The 22,648-nt window shown below is 36.5% G+C and overlaps 5 long non-coding RNA genes across 7 annotated transcripts; all 5 read left to right on the forward strand.

Moving 5' to 3' along the window:
- The first annotated feature begins 2,561 nt into the window (after positions 1–2,561).
- On the forward strand, positions 2,562–7,750 carry LOC113064684 (uncharacterized). Of its 3 annotated transcripts, XR_003278871.1 has the most exons (6): positions 4,826–4,863; positions 5,742–5,830; positions 6,749–6,866; positions 6,956–7,154; positions 7,272–7,482; positions 7,611–7,750. It is a non-coding gene; the product is annotated as an uncharacterized LOC113064684 (long non-coding RNA). The 3 variants fall into 3 exon arrangements; XR_003278872.1 differs by lacking the exons at positions 4,826–4,863; positions 5,742–5,830 and adding an exon at positions 2,562–3,276; XR_003278870.1 differs by lacking the exon at positions 4,826–4,863 and having other exon boundaries at positions 5,357–5,830.
- LOC113064689 (uncharacterized) lies at positions 3,479–4,675 on the forward strand. The gene is made up of 3 exons (XR_003278877.1): positions 3,479–4,055; positions 4,145–4,343; positions 4,461–4,675. It is a non-coding gene; the product is annotated as an uncharacterized LOC113064689 (long non-coding RNA).
- Positions 7,751–9,024: 1,274 nt separating the features above from the next.
- LOC113064683 (uncharacterized) lies at positions 9,025–14,213 on the forward strand. The gene is made up of 10 exons (XR_003278869.1): positions 9,025–9,739; positions 10,401–10,518; positions 10,608–10,806; positions 10,924–11,134; positions 11,261–11,326; positions 12,205–12,293; positions 13,212–13,329; positions 13,419–13,617; positions 13,735–13,945; positions 14,074–14,213. It is a non-coding gene; the product is annotated as an uncharacterized LOC113064683 (long non-coding RNA).
- A 1,765-nt stretch (positions 14,214–15,978) lies between these two features.
- On the forward strand, positions 15,979–17,856 carry LOC113064685 (uncharacterized). The gene is made up of 5 exons (XR_003278873.1): positions 15,979–16,202; positions 16,865–16,982; positions 17,072–17,270; positions 17,388–17,598; positions 17,728–17,856. It is a non-coding gene; the product is annotated as an uncharacterized LOC113064685 (long non-coding RNA).
- A 2,868-nt stretch (positions 17,857–20,724) lies between these two features.
- On the forward strand, positions 20,725–22,363 carry LOC113064687 (uncharacterized). The gene is made up of 4 exons (XR_003278875.1): positions 20,725–21,358; positions 21,448–21,646; positions 21,966–22,128; positions 22,245–22,363. It is a non-coding gene; the product is annotated as an uncharacterized LOC113064687 (long non-coding RNA).
- The last annotated feature ends 285 nt before the right edge of the window (positions 22,364–22,648 follow it).

Raw genomic sequence — 22,648 nt, forward strand, 5'->3', positions numbered from 1 at the left:
TACTCTAATTACTTTTTTCCTGAAATTTGTAACTTAACGCGTTAGTTTCGTGCGTAAGTAATCAGTAACTTCGTTATTTTTTTTAAAAAAAGTAATCCGTTATTTTAAGGAAAGGAAAATCCCGACTGCAGCCTGCTTTTTGTCAGACAGTAGTCCTAGGTCTACTGTGCCACCTGCGGATGTATCAGCGGAGCCGAAGCTCTGTGATCGTAAAGTCAATGGCTGTGATACGTCTGTGCCCTGCGCCTGACCCTGTGTGTGTGTGTGGGGCTTTTTTTTTTTTTCGAACTCCCGGCAAGATAGCAGAGAGGACAGCGTTTGGTTTATGGAAGTACGCACATTATTTTCAATTTGTCAACGAAAAAGAAAAGAACATAACGGTAAAATGCACACTTTGCTTTGGTGAAAAGCTTCTGTCGACCGCCCAAAATTCTACCTCAAATTTAACGCTACGTTTTAATCACTACTTTGAAGAGTAAATGTAAGAGGACTGTGTTAAAGCGAATTTAGGCTTGTGACGGTGAGTGACACTTTAATAATAATTATTTCGGCTATTAAGCGATTTGTCATTTGCCTGTGTGGCAGTGAAGGATTTAATTCGGTTTATTATCATTTTTGTTTGACAGGCAGCTGTTAATTTCTGTTAGATCGTTGGCTGGCTGGTTGTTCATCATTTCTAAATGGATTTAAATCTGCAAGCCTGTTTAAGGTTGTGTTTACAAGTAAGCATAATTGTACTTTGATAACTGCATTATGTAAAGTTAAAGAAAAATCAGGAGTTATCTTGTGGTGCTCATAATATACAGTAGCCTAGGCTACCCGGGCTGGGTAACGTTAGGTGCGAATTTTGATTAATAATATGTTCTGTGATAATAAATAAATAAAACGCCATGTGGAATAGCCTACTGCTGACTGTCTTTCCTGTTATTGTTATCCTGCAGTGTTCATTTAGTCGGATGACTGACGTTATTCATTGTCGGGAGTCACGACTTCTAGGTGCATTTAAAGGGGCCGGGGGCTATGTCTGTCGTGTGTGAGCCGCTGCAAACTGCTTTTAATTTTTGGTAACGCATGAGTACTCTAACGCGTTACTTTTATGAATAGGTAACGCTGTATCATAACTGATTACTTTTAATTGATGGTAACGTTGTAACCTAACTAACTACTTTCCAAAGTAACTATACCCAACACTGCAATCTACAGACTGCTCTTCAATTAAATTAAATTAAATTAAATACATGCATTTAGCAGACGCGACTTACAGTGCATTCAGGCTATCAATTTTTTACCTATCAAGTGTTCCTGGGGAATCGAACCCCCAACCCCACAATGCTCTACCAATTGAGCTACAGGAACACTACTGTCTACTTTAGCAAATTGACACAAACACAAAAAGTGTTCTTTTTTTCCTTAAAGGGGGGGTGAAATGCTCGTTTTCATTCAATATCCTGTTAATCTTGAGTACCTATAGAGTAGTACTGCATCCTTCATAACTCCAAAAAGTCTTTAGTTTTATTATATTCATAAGAGAAAGATAGTCTGTACCGATTTTTCCCGGAAAAACACGAGCGCCTAGAGGCGTGACGTGTGGGCGGAGCTAAAGAATCACGAGCGCCAGCAGGATTTTGTGTTGAGCGCGTCTGGAAGCTGTGACACAGATCCAGAGGCTGAAATTTAACAAGAGCAGCATCAGCGAAGGCTTCTCTATGTGGTATGTACTGAAACTGTATATATTTGCTTAGCGGTTTTGGAAAATGACTAAGTTCCACTTTGTCGTCTTTTTTTTTTTTTTTTAAGCTGTACATGTGGAAAGTGCAGTTTGATAACAACATCGCATGTTGTTTACTTGATGTGCTTACGCACCGATAGCTAAGTTAACAACACAGAGATATTTGAAGCAGTTTTAATCACCGCCTGTGGTTCCAACACACGATCGTGACCCTTTTTCGTTGGGATTGCATTATCCTTAAGAAATAAACGATGTGCAAATCCAGCGTCAACCTGGGCCTTGTTTGTAAAACAAGCATCTTCGAAATGCAGGGGAACAAACAAAAACACTTGCACAACTCCGTTGATGCTCTGTAAAAAATAAACTCCATCCACTGGTCCCTTAATGCTGTTTCTCTTTTGGTAATCTGTGCAGGGTTGTCTTGCCCTGGCAACCAAAAACACACTCCTTTTGTGACATTTGGCGACGCTCTCGCTCTGATCAGTGAAGTCTGTTGTGCTCTCAGTGCTCTGCTATACGGGAGCGCGCTCTTCCGGCAGAAGTGCCTCAGGACCCATATAAGGAAATTCTGCTCCATCTAACGTCACACAGAGCCATACTCGAAAAAAACTTTCCGAAACTTGTGACAAACCGGAAGGAGTATTTTTTGAACAGAAATACTCCTTCAAACGTACAACTTAATTTTTGAAACTTTGTCCATGTTTAGCATGGGAATCCAACTCTTTAACAGTTGAAAAAAACTCAGTATGCATGAAATAGCATTTCACCCCCCCTTTAACACAACCATTAGTTGCTTGGTTTGTTGAATGGTTACTCTAATAAATGTATTTATACCGTAGTTTGTCTGAATATTTGATTCTGATTGGCTAAAAGGTGTGCATTAAAATAATTTGATTCACTGGTAGATCCACTCAGTGTAATTACAATTAAAGTTAAATGTGCTGCTGCAATCACATACATGCAAACAAAATACTTGCACACGAGATCGGAGATTAAAATAATGTGAACTGTGACATTTTGCATTTATTTTTTTTAAATAATTTTTTTAAAACCTCAGTCGCATTGCTTCACTGCCACTCATAAATCCTCTCCTGTGTTCTCATGGAGTAGTCAAGTGTCCATTGTGAGCATACTTCAGAATCTCAGCAGAAGTACTTTGATTTTGGATGCTGCTCTGCTCACATACTAATTAATGATTAATGTTTGAAAGTGAAGTGTAAAATAAATTATATAAATATTTTATTTGACTGGGTAATTACAGTAATATTTCAGTCTTCATATATTAATAATTGAATTAAAAAAATAAGCAAAATAATAATGTTATTATTTAGATGTTGTTATTTGTTCAAATTTACATGGTTTCCAAAAACACTGTGAATGGAAACCTAGACAACCATCACATCTAAGATATAATGTGTACCAATAACCGGTTTTGTTTTGTTGTTTTTGTGTAAACAGATATTGCAGATCTGGAGAAAAATGCAGCACTGCTAATCTTACCATGTTTATTCACAGAAAACATCAAGTTTCTCTTCTGTCTGGACAATGTAAGTTTTGATATGTCATGTCTTTGTGTTCGCTAACTGACTCAATGATTCGCGGACCCGCTTTGAACTCCTGAAATGACTCAAATGATTCGCGAACCCACTACGGACTCCCGAACGTATTCAAATGATTCGCGATCCCCAAACTGACTCAAATGAGTCGCGAACCCGGTTTGAACTCCCGAACTGATTCAAATGATTCGCGATCGCGCTACGAACCCCGGAAGTGATTCAAATGATAATGTTATTATTTAGATGTTGTTATTTGTACAAATTTAAAGGGTTTCCAAAAACACTGTGAATGTAAACAGAGACAACCGTCCCGCTCGCTCCGTACTCCCGAACTGACTCAAACGTTTCTGGAAAAATGAGCGCCCGTCGCTTCCGTTATGAGCGCCCATACGGTGCGCCTACATTTGATATAACGAACTTGAGAGCGCAGAAGACGTTATATGTTAACAGCCCCTTACTTATAGCCTTGTTTGCTGCTCTTTAATTTAATTCTTTTTCATTTATGTGAAATTATGTACCACAAATTAACAGTTTTGCTTTATGGATTATACTTTTTTATCTGTTGAACACCAAACATAAACAAAAAGAAGTTTTAAACTCATTATTTTCGTTAATTTAAAAAAAGTAAACAATTTGTTTGCATTTGCGCAAGCATATTCACGCAGCGCTGTCTCGTGAGTGCAGTGGAAGGTTGTGAATTCCAACGGTCGAGAAGAGATTGATCCCCGTCTGCTGATTTAAATTGATGGTCTGACAGAAATATTGTTGTGGTAAGTCAGAGAAATACATTCTTTTTAAAGTAATTTACTTTTTATAAGCTTTAAACCCATTAGTAATTAAGTTGTCAATGTTTCCACAGCGGATTTACACTAAAACACGAAAGAGCCTGAACCGCGAAAGTGTCACAAGTTGCCTTACATCCATAAGTTTTGTTGTGCTTGTTGCAAACTGTTAAATTAAGTGTTTTCCGATCCTAAGCTTAGAAAAAAAGATGCAAGACTTCAAACTTTCCAGTACTCCTGTGAACTGATAATCCGGTTTCCACCCAGTCCCAGGAGGTTTGTCTGTTTTATCCTTCTTCACTAAAATGTCTTAAAATTGCTTAGTTATTGAGCAGTAATGCTAGGAGATTGTATATATACAATAGGAATTTTGTTATTTACTACTTTTTTCAGATTATATTAAACCTGGAAAATATTGGAGAAGATCAATTAAGTTTTCAGGAGCACATTACTGTGATAAATGCTGAGCTATGTAAAAGACAACCTGCTACACCAACATATCAAAAATCGAATGAGGTGCGCTCTTGTTAAAAGAGTTGATTTAATGACAAAATCAACATGAGAGGTCATGGACATGTTCCCATTTCTTCGGGTTCCACAAAATGTGAGTATTTGTTTTTAGTGTTGTTTTCATTCAGTTTAGTATTTCCACTGCATCTTCAATTATTTGTTTTTGTATGAATAGAAAGTCAAAATTGTTTTAATGAATTTTTCTTTCTTTTTTTGGTAGCTGCTGCATGAAGTGAAGATGCGGTTTGGGAAGGACCTTCATCTTAATCTAGAGACTGCTCTTCAGGTTAAATTAAATTAAATTAAATTCATGCATTTAGCAGACGCGACTTACAGTGCATTCAGGCTATCAATTTTTTACCTATCAAGTGTTCCTGGGGAATCGATCCCCCAACCCCACAATGCTCTACCAATTGAGCTACAGGAACACTACTGTCTACTTTAGCAAATTGACACAAACACAAAAAGTGTTCTTTTTTTCCTTAACACAACCATTAGTTGCTTGGTTTGTTGAATGGTTACTCTAATAAATCTATTTATACCATGGTTTGTCTGAATATTGGATTCTGATTGGCTAAAAGGTGTGCATTAAAATAATTTGATTCACAGGTAGATCCACTCAGTGTAATTACAATTAAAGTTAAATGTGCTGCTGCAATCACATACATGCAAACAAAACACTTGCACACAAGATCGGAGATTAAAATAATGTGAACTGTGACATTTTGCATTTGTTTTTTTAAATACATTTTTTAAAACCTCAGTTGCATTGCTTCACTGCCACTCATAAATCCTCTCCTGTGTTCTCATGGAGTAGTCAAGTGTCCATTGTGAGCATACTTCAGAATCTCAGCAGAAGTACTTTGATTTTGGATGCTGCTCTGCTCACATACTAATTAATGATTAATGTTTGAAAGTGAAGTGTAAAATAAATTATATAAATATTTTATTTGACTAAGTAATTACAGTAATATTTCAGTCTTCATATATTAATAATTGAATTAAAAAATAAGCAAAATAATAATGTTATTATTTAGATGTTGTTATTTGTTCAAATTTACATGGTTTCCAAAAACACTGTGAATGGAAACCTAGACAACCATCACATCTAAGATATAATGTGTACCAATAACCGGTTTTGTTTTGTTGTTTTTGTGTAAACAGATATTGCAGATCTGGAGAAAAATGCAGCACTGCTAATCTTACCATGTTTATTCACAGAAAACATCAAGTTTCTCTTCTGTCTGGACAATGTAAGTTTTGATATGTCATGTCTTTGTGTTCGCTAACTGACTCAATGATTCGCGGACCCGCTTTGAACTCCCGAAATGACTCAAATGATTCGCGAACCCACTACGGACTCCCGAACGTATTCAAATGATTCGCGATCCCCAAACTGACTCAAATGATTCGCGAATCCGCTGTGAACTCCCGAAATGACTCAAATGATTCGCGAATCCGCTGTGAACTCCCGAAATGACTCAAATGATTCGCGAAACCACTACGAACTCCCGAACGGATTCAAATGATTCGCGATCCCCAAACTGACTCAAATGATTCGCGATCCCGCTTTGAACTCCCGAAATGATTCAAATGATTCGCGATCTCCGAACTGACTCAAATGATTCGCGAAACCCGCTCCGAACTGCCGAACTGATTCAAATGAGTCGCGAACCCGCTTTGAACTCCCGAACTGATTCAAATGATACGCGAACGCGCTACGAACCCCGGAACTGATTCAAATGATAATGTTATTATTTAGATGTTGTTATATGTTCAAATTTAAAGGGTTTCCAAAAACACTGTGAATGTAAACCGAGACAACAGTCCCGCTTGCTCCGTACTCCCGAACTGACTCAAACGTTTCTGGAAAAATGAGCGCCCGTCGCTTCCGTTATGAGCGCCCATACGGTGCGCCTACATTTGATATAACGAACTTGAGAGCTCAAAAGACGTGATATGTGAACAGCCCCTTACTTATAGCCTTGTTTGCTGCTCTTTAATTTAATTCTTTGTCATTTATGTGAAATTATGTACCACAACTTAACAGTTTTGCTTTATGGATTATATTTTTTTATCTGTTGAACACCAAACATAAACAAAAAGAAGTTTTAAACTCATTATTTTCATTAATTTTAAAAAAGTAAACAATTTGTTTGCATTTGCACTAGCATATTCACACAGCGCTGTCTCGCGAGTGCAGTGGAAGGTTTTGAATTCCAACGGTCGAGAAGAGATTGATCCCCGTCTGCTGATTTAAATTGATGGTCTGACAGAAATATTGTTGTGGTAAGTCAGAGAAATAAATTCTTTTTAAAGTAATTTACTTTTTATAAGCTTTAAACCCATTAGTAATTAAGTTGTCAATGTTTCCACAGCGGATTTACACTAAAACACGAAAGAGCCTGAACCGCGACAGTGTCACAAGTTGCCTTACATCCATAAGTTTTGTTGTGCTTGTTGCAAACTGTTAAATTAAGTGTTTTCCGATCCTAAGCTTAGAAAAAAAGATGCAAGACTTCAAACTTTCCAGTACTCCTGTGTACTGATAATCCGGGTTCCACCCAGTCCCAGGAGGTTTGTCTGTTTTATCCTTCTTCACTAAAATGTCTTAAAATTGCTTAGTTATTGAGCAGTAATGCTAGGAGATTGTATATATACAATAGGAATTTTGTTATTTACTACTTTTTTCAGATTATATTAAACCTGGAAAATATTGGAGAAGATCAATTAAGTTTTCAGGAGCACATTACTGTGATAAATGCTGAGCTATGTAAAAGTCAACCTGCTACACCAACATATCAAAAATCGAATGAGATGCACTCTTTTTAAAAGGGTTGATTTAATGACAAAATCAACATGAGAGGTCATGGACATGTTCCCATTTCTTCGGGTTCCACAAATTGTGAGTATTTGTTTTTGGTGTTGTTTCCTTTCAGTTTAGTATTTCCACTGCATTTAAAAAAAAAAAAAAATTTGTTTGAATATAAAGTTACAATTGTTTTAATGAATTTTTCTTTCTTTTTTTGGTAGCTGCTGCATGAAGTGAAGATGCGGTTTGGGAAGGACCTTCATCTCAATCTACAGACTGCTCTTCAATTAAATTAAATTAAATTAAATACATGCATTTAGCAGACGCGACTTACTGTGCATTCAGGCTATCAATTTTTTACCTATCAAGTGTTCCTGGGGAATCGAACCCCCAACCCCACAATGCTCTACCAATTGAGCTACAGGAACACTACTGTCTACTTTAGCAAATTGACACAAACACAAAAAGTGTTCTTTTTTTCCTTAAAGGGGGGGTGAAATGCTCGTTTTCACTCAATATCCTGTTAATCTTGAGTACCTATAGAGTAGTACTGCATCCTTCATAACTCCAAAAAGTCTTTAGTTTTATTATATTCATAAGAGAAAGATAGTCTGTACCGATTTTTCCCGGAAAAACACGAGCGCCTAGAGGCGTGACGTGTGGGCGGAGCTAAAGAATCACGAGCGCCAGCAGGATTTTGTGTTGAGCGCGTCTGGAAGCTGTGACACAGATCCAGAGGCTGAAATTTAACAAGAGCAGCATCAGCGAAGGCTTCTCTATGTGGTATGTACTGAAACTGTATATATTTGCTTAGCGGTTTTGGAAAATGACTAAGTTCCACTTTGTCGTCTTTTTTTTTTTTTTTTAAGCTGTACATGTGGAAAGTGCAGTTTGATAACAACATCGCATGTTGTTTACTTGATGTGCTTACGCACCGATAGCTAAGTTAACAACACAGAGATATTTGAAGCAGTTTTAATCACCGCCTGTGGTTCCAACACACGATCGTGACCCTTTTTCGTTGGGATTGCATTATCCTTAAGAAATAAACGATGTGCAAATCCAGCGTCAACCTGGGCCTTGTTTGTAAAACAAGCATCTTCGAAATGCAGGGGAACAAACAAAAACACTTGCACAACTCCGTTGATGCTCTGTAAAAAATAAACTCCATCCACTGGTCCCTTAATGCTGTTTCTCTTTTGGTAATCTGTGCAGGGTTGTCTTGCCCTGGCAACCAAAAACACACTCCTTTTGTGACATTTGGCGACGCTCTTGCTCTGATCAGTGAAGTCTGTTGTGCTCTCAGTGCTCTGCTATACGGGAGCGCGCGCTCTTCCGGCAGAAGTGCCTCAGGACCCATATAAGGAAATTCTGCTCCATCTAACGTCACACAGAGCCATACTCGAAAAAAACTTTCCCAAACTTGTGACAAACCGGAAGGAGTATTTTTTGAACAGAAATACTCCTTCAAACGTACAACTTAATTTTTGAAACTTTGTCCATGTTTAGCATGGGAATCCAACTCTTTAACAGTTGAAAAAAACTCAGTATGCATGAAATAGCATTTCACCCCCCCTTTAACACAACCATTAGTTGCTTGGTTTGTTGAATGGTTACTCTAATAAATGTATTTATACCGTAGTTTGTCTGAATATTTGATTCTGATTGGCTAAAAGGTGTGCATTAAAATAATTTGATTCACTGGTAGATCCACTCAGTGTAATTACAATTAAAGTTAAATGTGCTGCTGCAATCACATACATGCAAACAAAATACTTGCACACGAGATCGGAGATTAAAATAATGTGAACTGTGACATTTTGCATTTATTTTTTTTAAATAATTTTTTTAAAACCTCAGTCGCATTGCTTAACTGCCACTCATAAATCCTCTCCTGTGTTCTCATGGAGTAGTCAAGTGTCCATTGTGAGCATACTTCAGAATCTCAGCAGAAGTACTTTGATTTTGGATGCTGCTCTGCTCACATACTAATTAATGATTAATGTTTGAAAGTGAAGTGTAAAATAAATTATATAAATATTTTATTTGACTGGGTAATTACAGTAATATTTCAGTCTTCATATATTAATAATTGAATTAAAAAAATAAGCAAAATAATAATGTTATTATTTAGATGTTGTTATTTGTTCAAATTTACATGGTTTCCAAAAACACTGTGAATGGAAACCTAGACAACCATCACATCTAAGATATAATGTGTACCAATAACCGGTTTTGTTTTGTTGTTTTTGTGTAAACAGATATTGCAGATCTGGAGAAAAATGCAGCACTGCTAATCTTACCATGTTTATTCACAGAAAACATCAAGTTTCTCTTCTGTCTGGACAATGTAAGTTTTGATATGTCATGTCTTTGTGTTCGCTAACTGACTCAATGATTCGCGGACCCGCTTTGAACTCCTGAAATGACTCAAATGATTCGCGAACCCACTACGGACTCCCGAACGTATTCAAATGATTCGCGATCCCCAAACTGACTCAAATGAGTCGCGAACCCGGTTTGAACTCCCGAACTGATTCAAATGATTCGCGATCGCGCTACGAACCCCGGAAGTGATTCAAATGATAATGTTATTATTTAGATGTTGTTATTTGTACAAATTTAAAGGGTTTCCAAAAACACTGTGAATGTAAACAGAGACAACCGTCCCGCTCGCTCCGTACTCCCGAACTGACTCAAACGTTTCTGGAAAAATGAGCGCCCGTCGCTTCCGTTATGAGCGCCCATACGGTGCGCCTACATTTGATATAACGAACTTGAGAGCGCAGAAGACGTTATATGTTAACAGCCCCTTACTTATAGCCTTGTTTGCTGCTCTTTAATTTAATTCTTTTTCATTTATGTGAAATTATGTACCACAAATTAACAGTTTTGCTTTATGGATTATACTTTTTTATCTGTTGAACACCAAACATAAACAAAAAGAAGTTTTAAACTCATTATTTTCGTTAATTTAAAAAAAGTAAACAATTTGTTTGCATTTGCGCTAGCATATTCACACAGCGCTGTCTCGTGAGTGCAGTGGATGTTTTTGAATTCCAACGGTCGAGAAGAGATTGATCCCCGTCTGCTGATTTAAATTGATGGTCTGACAGAAATATTGTTGTGGTAAGTCAGAGAAATACATTCTTTTTAAAGTAATTTACTTTTTATAAGCTTTAAACCCATTAGTAATTAAGTTGTCAATGTTTCCACAGCGGATTTACACTAAAACACGAAAGAGCCTGAACCGCGAAAGTGTCACAAGTTGCCTTACATCCATAAGTTTTGTTGTGCTTGTTGCAAACTGTTAAATTAAGTGTTTTCCGATCCTAAGCTTAGAAAAAAAGATGCAAGACTTCAAACTTTCCAGTACTCCTGTGAACTGATAATCCGGTTTCCACCCAGTCCCAGGAGGTTTGTCTGTTTTATCCTTCTTCACTAAAATGTCTTAAAATTGCTTAGTTATTGAGCAGTAATGCTAGGAGATTGTATATATACAATAGGAATTTTGTTATTTACTACTTTTTTCAGATTATATTAAACCTGGAAAATATTGGAGAAGATCAATTAAGTTTTCAGGAGCACATTACTGTGATAAATGCTGAGCTATGTAAAAGACAACCTGCTACACCAACATATCAAAAATCGAATGAGGTGCGCTCTTGTTAAAAGAGTTGATTTAATGACAAAATCAACATGAGAGGTCATGGACATGTTCCCATTTCTTCGGGTTCCACAAAATGTGAGTATTTGTTTTTAGTGTTGTTTTCATTCAGTTTAGTATTTCCACTGCATCTTCAATTATTTGTTTTTGTATGAATAGAAAGTCAAAATTGTTTTAATGAATTTTTCTTTCTTTTTTTGGTAGCTGCTGCATGAAGTGAAGATGCGGTTTGGGAAGGACCTCCATCTTAATCTAGAGACTGCTCTTCAGGTTAAATTAAATTAAATTAAATTCATGCATTTAGCAGACGCGACTTACTGTGCATTCAGGCTATCAATTTTTTACCTATCAAGTGTTCCTGGGGAATCGATCCCCCAACCCCACAATGCTCTACCAATTGAGCTACAGGAACACTACTGTCTACTTTAGCAAATTGACACAAACACAAAAAGTGTTCTTTTTTTCCTTAACACAACCATTAGTTGCTTGGTTTGTTGAATGGTTACTCTAATAAATCTATTTATACCATGGTTTGTCTGAATATTGGATTCTGATTGGCTAAAAGGTGTGCATTAAAATAATTTGATTCACAGGTAGATCCACTCAGTGTAATTACAATTAAAGTTAAATGTGCTGCTGCAATCACATACATGCAAACAAAACACTTGCACACAAGATCGGAGATTAAAATAATGTGAACTGTGACATTTTGCATTTGTTTTTTTAAATACATTTTTTAAAACCTCAGTTGCATTGCTTCACTGCCACTCATAAATCCTCTCCTGTGTTTTCATGGAGTAGTAAAGTGTCCATTGTGAGCATACTTCAGAATCTCAGCAGAAGTACTTTGACTTTGGATGCTGCTCTGCTCACATACTAATTAATGATTAATGTTTGAAAGTGAAGTGTAAAATAAATTATATAAATATTTTATTTGACTAAGTAATTACAGTAATATTTCAGTCTTCATATATTAATAATTGAATTAAAAAATAAGCAAAATAATAATGTTATTATTTAGATGTTGTTATTTGTTCAAATTTACATGGTTTCCAAAAACACTGTGAATGGAAACCTAGACAACCATCACATCTAAGATATAATGTGTACCAATAACCGGTTTTGTTTTGTTGTTTTTGTGTAAACAGATATTGCAGATCTGGAGAAAAATGCAGCACTGCTAATCTTACCATGTTTATTCACAGAAAACATCAAGTTTCTCTTCTGTCTGGACAATGTAAGTTTTGATATGTCATGTCTTTGTGTTCGCTAACTGACTCAATGATTCGCGGACCCGCTTTGAACTCCCGAAATGACTCAAATGATTCGCGAACCCACTACGGACTCCCGAACGTATTCAAATGATTCGCGATCCCCAAACTGACTCAAATGATTCGCGAATCCGCTGTGAACTCCCGAAATGACTCAAATGATTCGCGAATCCGCTGTGAACTCCCGAAATGACTCAAATGATTCGCGAAACCACTACGAACTCCCGAACGGATTCAAATGATTCGCGATCCCCAAACTGACTCAAATGATTCGCGATCCCGCTTTGAACTCCCGAAATGATTCAAATGATTCGCGATCTCCGAACTGACTCAAATGATTCGCGAAACCCGCTCCGAACTGCCGAACTGATTCAAATGAGTCGCGAACCCGCTTTGAACTCCCGAACTGATTCAAATGATACGCGAACGCGCTACGAACCCCGGAACTGATTCAAATGATAATGTTATTATTTAGATGTTGTTATATGTTCAAATTTAAAGGGTTTCCAAAAACACTGTGAATGTAAACCGAGACAACAGTCCCGCTTGCTCCGTACTCCCGAACTGACTCAAACGTTTCTGGAAAAATGAGCGCCCGTCGCTTCCGTTATGAGCGCCCATACGGTGCGCCTACATTTGATATAACGAACTTGAGAGCTCAAAAGACGTGATATGTGAACAGCCCCTTACTTATAGCCTTGTTTGCTGCTCTTTAATTTAATTCTTTGTCATTTATGTGAAATTATGTACCACAACTTAACAGTTTTGCTTTATGGATTATATTTTTTTATCTGTTGAACACCAAACATAAACAAAAAGAAGTTTTAAACTCATTATTTTCATTAATTTTAAAAAAGTAAACAATTTGTTTGCATTTGCACTAGCATATTCACACAGCGCTGTCTCGCGAGTGCAGTGGAAGGTTTTGAATTCCAACGGTCGAGAAGAGATTGATCCCCGTCTGCTGATTTAAATTGATGGTCTGACAGAAATATTGTTGTGGTAAGTCAGAGAAATAAATTCTTTTTAAAGTAATTTACTTTTTATAAGCTTTAAACCCATTAGTAATTAAGTTGTCAATGTTTCCACAGCGGATTTACACTAAAACACGAAAGAGCCTGAACCGCGACAGTGTCACAAGTTGCCTTACATCCATAAGTTTTGTTGTGCTTGTTGCAAACTGTTAAATTAAGTGTTTTCCGATCCTAAGCTTAGAAAAAAAGATGCAAGACTTCAAACTTTCCAGTACTCCTGTGTACTGATAATCCGGTTTCCACCCAGTCCCAGGAGGTTTGTCTGTTTTATCCTTCTTCACTAAAATGTCTTAAAATTGCTTAGTTATTGAGCAGTAATGCTAGGAGATTGTATATATACAATAGGAATTTTGTTATTTACTACTTTTTTCAGATTATATTAAACCTGGAAAATATTGGAGAAGATCAATTAAGTTTTCAGGAGCACATTACTGTGATAAATGCTGAGCTATGTAAAAGTCAACCTGCTACACCAACATATCAAAAATCGAATGAGATGCGCTCTTGTTAAAAGGGTTGATTTAATGACAAAATCAACATGAGAGGTCATGGACATGTTCCCATTTCTTCGGGTTCCACAAATTGTGAGTATTTGTTTTTGGTGTTGTTTCCTTTCAGTTTAGTATTTCCACTGCATTTAAAAAAAAAAAAAAATTTGTTTGAATATAAAGTTACAATTGTTTTAATGAATTTTTCTTTCTTTTTTTGGTAGCTGCTGCATGAAGTGAAGATGCGGTTTGGGAAGGACCTTCATCTCAATCTACAGACTGCTCTTCAATTAAATTAAATTAAATTAAATACATGCATTTAGCAGACGCGACTTACTGTGCATTCAGGCTATCAATTTTTTACCTATCAAGTGTTCCTGGGGAATCGAACCCCCAACCCCACAATGCTCTACCAATTGAGCTACAGGAACACTACTGTCTACTTTAGCAAATTGACACAAACACAAAAAGTGTTCTTTTTTTCCTTAAAGGGGGGGTGAAATGCTCGTTTTCACTCAATATCCTGTTAATCTTGAGTACCTATAGAGTAGTACTGCATCCTTCATAACTCCAAAAAGTCTTTAGTTTTATTATATTCATAAGAGAAAGATAGTCTGTACCGATTTTTCCCGGAAAAACACGAGCGCCTAGAGGCGTGACGTGTGGGCGGAGCTAAAGAATCACGAGCGCCAGCAGGATTTTGTGTTGAGCGCGTCTGGAAGCTGTGACACAGATCCAGAGGCTGAAATTTAACAAGAGCAGCATCAGCGAAGGCTTCTCTATGTGGTATGTACTGAAACTGTATATATTTGCTTAGCGGTTTTGGAAAATGACTAAGTTCCACTTTGTCGTCTTTTTTTTTTTTTTTTAAGCTGTACATGTGGAAAGTGCAGTTTGATAACAACATCGCATGTTGTTTACTTGATGTGCTTACGCACCGATAGCTAAGTTAACAACACAGAGATATTTGAAGCAGTTTTAATCACCGCCTGTGGTTCCAACACACGATCGTGACCCTTTTTCGTTGGGATTGCATTATCCTTAAGAAATAAACGATGTGCAAATCCAGCGTCAACCTGGGCCTTGTTTGTAAAACAAGCATCTTCGAAATGCAGGGGAACAAACAAAAACACTTGCACAACTCCGTTGATGCTCTGTAAAAAATAAACTCCATCCACTGGTCCCTTAATGCTGTTTCTCTTTTGGTAATCTGTGCAGGGTTGTCTTGCCCTGGCAACCAAAAACACACTCCTTTTGTGACATTTGGCGACGCTCTGGCTCTGATCAGTGAAGTCTGTTGTGCTCTCAGTGCTCTGCTATACGGGAGCGCGCGCTCTTCCGGCAGAAGTGCCTCAGGACCCATATAAGGAAATTCTGCTCCATCTAACGTCACACAGAGCCATACTCGAAAAAAACTTTCCCAAACTTGTGACAAACCGGAAGGAGTATTTTTTGAACAGAAATACTCCTTCAAACGTACAACTTAATTTTTGAAACTTTGTCCATGTTTAGCATGGGAATCCAACTCTTTAACAGTTGAAAAAAACTCAGTATGCATGAAATAGCATTTCACCCCCCCTTTAACACAACCATTAGTTGCTTGGTTTGTTGAATGGTTACTCTAATAAATGTATTTATACCGTAGTTTGTCTGAATATTTGATTCTGATTGGCTAAAAGGTGTGCATTAAAATAATTTGATTCACTGGTAGATCCACTCAGTGTAATTACAATTAAAGTTAAATGTGCTGCTGCAATCACATACATGCAAACAAAATACTTGCACACGAGATCGGAGATTAAAATAATGTGAACTGTGACATTTTGCATTTATTTTTTTTAAATAATTTTTTTAAAACCTCAGTTGCATTGCTTCACTGCCACTCATAAATCCTCTCCTGTGTTCTCATGGAGTAGTAAAGTGTCCATTGTGAGCATACTTCAGAATCTCAGCAGAAGTACTTTGATTTTGGATGCTGCTCTGCTCACATACTAATTAATGATTAATGTTTGAAAGTGAAGTGTAAAATAAATTATATAAATATTTTATTTGACTGGGTAATTACAGTAATATTTCAGTCTTCATATATTAATAATTGAATTAAAAAAATAAGCAAAATAATAATGTTATTATTTAGATGTTGTTATTTGTTCAAATTTACATGGTTTCCAAAAACACTGTGAATGGAAACCTAGACAACCATCACATCTAAGATATAATGTGTACCAATAACCGGTTTTGTTTTGTTGTTTTTGTGTAAACAGATATTGCAGATCTGGAGAAAAATGCAGCACTGCTAATCTTACCATGTTTATTCACAGAAAACATCAAGTTTCTCTTCTGTCTGGACAATGTAAGTTTTGATATGTCATGTCTTTGTGTTCGCTAACTGACTCAATGATTCGCGGACCCGCTTTGAACTCCCGAAATGACTCAAATGATTCGCGAACCCACTACGAACTCCCGAACGGATTCAAATGATTCGCGATCCCCAAACTGACTCAAATGAGTCGCGAACCCGGTTTGAACTCCCGAAATGACTCAAATGATTCGCGATCGCGCTACGAACCCCGGAAGTGATTCAAATGATAATGTTATTATTTAGATGTTGTTATTTGTACAAATTTAAAGGGTTTCCAAAAACACTGTGAATGTAAACAGAGACAACCGTCCCGCTCGCTCCGTACTCCCGAACTGACTCAAACGTTTCTGGAAAAATGAGCGCCCGTCGCTTCCGTTATGAGCGCCCATACGGTGCGCCTACATTTGATATAACGAACTTGAGAGCGCAGAAGACGTTATATGTTAACAGCCCCTTACTTATAGCCTTGTTTGCTGCTCTTTAATTTAATTCTTTGTCATTTATGTGAAATTATGTACCACAAATTAACAGTTTTGCTTTATGGATTATACTTTTTTATCTGTTGAACACCAAACATAAACAAAAAGAAGTAATAAACTCATTATTTTCATTAATTTTACAAAGTAAACAATTTGTCTGCATTTGCACTATAGCATATTCACGCAGCGCTGTCTCGCGAGTGCAGTGCACGTTTTTGAATTCCAACGGTCGAGAAGAGATTGATCCCCGTCTGCTGATTTAAATTGATGGTCTGACAGAAATATTGTTGTGGTAAGTCAGAGAAATACATTCTTTTTAAAGTAATTTACTTTTTATAAGCTTTAAACCCATTAGTAATTAAGTTGTCAATGTTTCCACAGCGGATTTACACTAAAACACGAAAGAGCCTGAACCGCGAAAGTGTCACAAGTTGCCTTACATCCATAAGTTTTGTTGTGCTTGTTGCAAACTGTTAAATTAAGTGTTTTCCGATCCTAAGCTTAGAAAAAAAGATGCAAGACTTCAAACTTTCCAGTACTCCTGTGTACTGATAATCCGGGTTCCACCCAGTCCCAGGAGGTTTGTCTGTTTTATCCTTCTTCACTAAAATGTCTTAAAATTGCTTAGTTATTGAGCAGTAATGCTAGGAGATTGTATATATACAATAGGAATTTTGTTATTTACTACTTTTTTCAGATTATATTAAACCTGGAAAATATTGGAGAAGATCAATTAAGTTTTCAGGAGCACATTACTGTGATAAATGCTGAGCTATGTAAAAGTCAACCTGCTACACCAACATATCAAAAATCGAATGAGGTGCGCTCTTGTTAAAAGAGTTGATTTAATGACAAAATCAACATGAGAGGTCATGGACATGTTCCCATTTCTTCGGGTTCCACAAATTGTGAGTATTTGTTTTTAGTGTTTGTCTCCTTTCAGTTTAGTATTTCCACTGCATTTTCAAAAAAAAAAAAAATTGTTTGAATAAAAAGTTACAATGGTTTTAATGAATTTTTCTTTCTTTTTTTGGTAGCTGCTGCATGAAGTGAAGATGCGGTTTGGGAAGGACCTTCATCTCAATCTACAGACTGCTCTTCAATTAAATTAAATTAAAGTAAATTTATTCATTTAGCAGACGCGACTTACAGTGCATTCAGGCTATCAATTTTTTACCTATCAAGTGTTCCTGGGGAATCGAACCCCCAACCCCACAATGCTATACCAATTGAGCTACAGGAACACTACTGTCTACTTTATCAAATTGACACAAACACAAAAAGTGTTCTTTTTTTCCTTAACAAAACCATTAGTTGCTTGGTTTGTTGAATGGTTACTCTAATAAATCTATTTATACCGTGGTTTGTCTGAATATTTGATTCTGATTGGCTAAAAGGTGTGCATTAAAATAATTTGATTCACAGGTAGATCCACTCAGTGTAATTACAATTAAAGTTAAATGTGCTGCTGCAATGACATACATGCAAACAAAATACTTGCACACGAGATCGGAGATTAAAATAATGTGAACTGTGACATTTTGCATTTATTTTTTTAAATACATTTTTTAAAACCTCAGTTGCATTGCTTCACTGCCACTCATAAATCCTCTCCTGTGTTCTCATGGAGTAGTCAAGTGTCCATTGTGAGCATACTTCAGAATCTCAGCAGAAGTACTTTGATTTTGGATGCTGCTCTGCTCACATACTAGTTAATGATTAATGTTTGAAAGTGAAGTGTAAAATAAATTATATAAATATTTTATTTGACTAAGTAATTACAGTAATATTTCAGTCTTTATATATTAATAAATGAAAAAAAAAAAAAGCAAAATAATAATGTTACTATTTAGATGTTGTTTTTTGTTCAAATTTACATGGTTTCCAAAAACACTGTGAATGGAAACCTAGACAACCATCACATCTAAGATATAATGTGTACCAATTACCGGTTTTGTTTTAACAGATATTGTGTAAACAGATATTGCAAATCTGGAAAAAAATGCAGCACTGCTAATCTTACCATCTTTATTCACAGAAAACATCAAGTTTCTCTTCTGTCTGGACAATGTAAGTTTTGATATGTCATGTCTTTGTGTTCGCTAACTGACTCAATGATTCGCGGACCCGCTTTGAACTCCCGAAATGACTCAAATGATTCGCGAACCCACTACGAACTCCCGAACGTATTCAAATGATTCGCGATCCCCAAACTGACTCAAATGAGTCGCGAACCCGGTTTGAACTCCTGAAATGACTCAAATGATTCGCGAATCCGCTTTGAACTCCCGAAATGACTCAAATGATTCGCGAACCCACTACGGACTCCCGAACGTATTCAAATGATTCGCGATCCCCAAACTGACTCAAATGATTCGCGAATCCGCTGTGAACTCCCGAAATGACTCAAATGATTCGCGAACCCACTACGAACTCCCGAACGGATTCAAATGATTCACGATCCCCAAACTGACTCAAATGATTCGCGAACCCGCTTTGAACTCCCGAAATGATTCAAATGATTCGCGATCCCCGAACTGACTCAAATGATTCGCGAAACCCGCTCCGAACTGCTGAACTGCTTTATGGATTATACTTTTTCATCTGTTGAACACCAAACATAAACAAAAAGAAGTTTTAAACTCTTAAACATGTTCCCATTTCTTCGGGTTCCACAAATTGTCAGTATTTGTTTTTAGTGTTGTTTCCTTTCAGTTCAGTATTTCCACTGCATTTTAATTTAAATTTTTTTTTTTTTGAATAAAAAGTTAAAATTGTTTTAATGAATTTTTCTTTTTTTTTTTTTTTTGGTAGCTGCTGCATGAAGTGAAGATGCGGTTTAGGAAGGACCTTCATCTCAATCTAGAGACTGATCTTCAAGCTAAATTAAATTAAATTAAATTTATGCATTTAGCAGACGCGACTTACTGTGCATTCAGGCTATCAATTTTTTACCTATCAAGTGTTCCTGGGGAATCGAACCCCCAACCCCACAATGCTATACCAATTGAGCTACAGGAACACTACTGTCTACTTTAGCAAATTGACACAAACACAAAAAGTGTTCTTTTTTTTCCTTAACACAACCATTAGTTGCTTGGTTTGTTGAATGGTTACTCTAATAAATCTATTTATACCATGGTTTGTCTGAATATTTGATTCTGATTGGCTAAAAGGTGTGCATTAAAATAATTTGATTCACAGGTAGATCCAGTCAGTGTAATTACAATTAAAGTTAAATGTGCTGCTGCAATCACATGCATGCAAACAAAACACTTGCACACGAGATCGGAGATTAAAATAATTTGAACTGTGACATTTTGCATTTATTTTTTTAAATAATTTTTTTACAACCTCAGTCGCATTGCTCCACTGCCACTCATAAATCCTCTCCTGTGTTCTCATGGAGTAGTAAAGTGTCCATTGTGAGCATACTTCAGAATCTCAGCAGAAGTACTTTGATTTTGGATGCTGCTCTGCTCACATACTAGTTAATGATTAATGTTTGAAAGTGAAGTGTAAGATAAATTATATAAATATTTTATTTGATTAAGTAATTACAGTAATATTTCAGTCTTCATATATTAATAATTGAATTGAAAAATAATCAAAATAATAATGTTATTATTTAGATGTTGTTATTTGTTCAAATTTACATGGTTTCCAAAAACACTTTGAATGGAAACCTAGGCAACCATCACATCTAAGATATAATGTGTACCAATAACCGGTTTTGTTTTGTTGTTTTTGTGTAAACAGATATTGCAGATCTGAAGAAAAATGCAGCACTGATAATCTTACCATGTTTATTCACAGAAAACATCAAGTTTCTCTTCTGTCTGGACAATGTAAGTTTTGATATGTCATGTCTTTGTGTTCGCTAACTGACTCAATGATTCGCGGACCCGCTTTGAACTCCCGAAATGACTCAAATGATTCGCGAACCCACTACGAACTCCCGAACGGATTCAAATGATTCGCGTTCCCCAATCTGACTCAAATGATTCGCGAACCCACTACGAACTGCCGAACTGATTCAAATGAGTCGCGAACCCGGTTTGAAGTCCCGAACTGATTCAAATGTTTCGCGAACGCGATACGAACCCCAGAACTGATTCAAATGATAATGTTATTATTTAGATGTTGTTATTTGTACAAATTTAAAGGGTTTCCAAAAACACTGTGAATGTAAACCGAGAAAACTGTCCCGCTCGCTCCGTACTCCCGAACTGACTCAAACGTTTCTGGAAAAATGAGCGCCCGTCGCTTCTGTTATGAGCGCCCATACGGTGCGCCTACATTTGATATAACGAACTTGAGAGTGCAGAAGACGTGATATGTGAACAGCCCCTTACTTATAGCCTTGTTTGCTGCTCTTTAATTTAATTCTTTGTCATTTATGTGAAATTATGTACCACAACTTAACAGTTTTGATGTATGGATTATATTTTTTTATCTGTTGAACACCAAACATAAACAAAAAGAAGTTTTAAACTCATTATTTTCATTAATTTTTAAAAAAGTAAACAATTTGTTTGCATTTGCGCAAGCATATTCACGCAGCGCTGTCTCGTGAGTGCAGAGGAAGGTTGTGAATTCCAACGGTCGAGAAGAGATTGATCCCCGTCTGCTGATTTAAATTGATGGTCTGACAGAAATATTGTTGTGGTAAGTCAGAGAAATACATCCTTTTTAAAGTAATTTACTTTTTATAAGGTTTAAACCCATTAGTAATTAAGTTGTCAATGTTTCCACAGCGGATTTACACTAAAACACGAAAGAGCCTGAACCGCGACAGTGTCACAAGTTGCCTTACATCCATAAGTTTTGTTGTGCTTGTTGCAAACTGTTAAATTAAGTGTTTTCCGATCCTAAGCTTAGAAAAAAAGATGCAAGACTTCAAACTTTCCAGTACTCCTGTGTACTGATAATCCGGGTTCCACCCAGTCCCAGGAGGTTTGTCTGTTTTATCCTTCTTCACTAAAATGTCTTAAAATTGCTTAGTTATTGAGCAGTAATGCTAGGAGATTGTATATATACAATAGGAATTTTGTTATTTACTACTTTTTTCAAATTATATTAAACCTGGAAAATATTGGAGAAGATCAATTAACTGCTTAACACACCCACTGCTCCGGGTGTGTGCTCACAGTGTGTGTGTGTGTGTTCACTACTCTGTGTGTGTGCATTTCGGATGGGTTAAATGCAGAGCACAAATTCTGAGTATGGGTCACCATACTTGGCTGAATGTCACTTCACTTTCACTTTCATTAAGTTTTCAGGAGCACATTACTGTGATAAATGCTGAGCTATGTAAAAGACAACCTGACTACACCAACAATCGAATGAGATGCGCTCTTTTTAAAAGAGTTGATTTAATGACAAAATCAACATGAGAGGTCATGGACATGTTCCCATTTCTTCGGGTTCCACAAATTGTGAGTATTTGTTTTTAGTGTTGTTTCCTTTCAGTTTAGTATTTCCACTGCATTTTCAAATTTATTTATTTTTTAATAAAAAGTTAAAATTGTTTTTTTCTTTCTTTTTTTGGTAGCTGCTGCATGAAGTGAAGATGCGGTTTGGGAAGGACCTTCATCTCAATCTAGAGACTGCTCTTCAAGTTAAATTAAATTTATGCATTTAGCAGACGCGACTTACAGTGCATTCAGGCTATCAATTTTTTTGTGTTCCTGGGGAATCGAACCCCAAACCCACAATGCTCTACCAATTGAGCTACAGGAACACTACGGACTACTTTAGCAAATTGACACAAACACAAAAAGTGTTCTTTTTTTCCTTAACACAACCATTAGTTGCTTGGTTTGTTGAATGGTTACTCTAATAAATCTATTTATACCATGGTTTGTCCAAATATTTGTTTCGGATTGGCTAAAAGGTGTGCATTTAAATAATTTGATTCAAAGGTAGATCCAGTCAGTGTAATTAAAATTAAAGTTA

This window comes from Carassius auratus, chromosome 47 (assembly GCF_003368295.1).
Source record: "Carassius auratus strain Wakin chromosome 47, ASM336829v1, whole genome shotgun sequence".
NCBI classification, from domain to species: domain Eukaryota; kingdom Metazoa; phylum Chordata; class Actinopteri; order Cypriniformes; family Cyprinidae; genus Carassius; species Carassius auratus.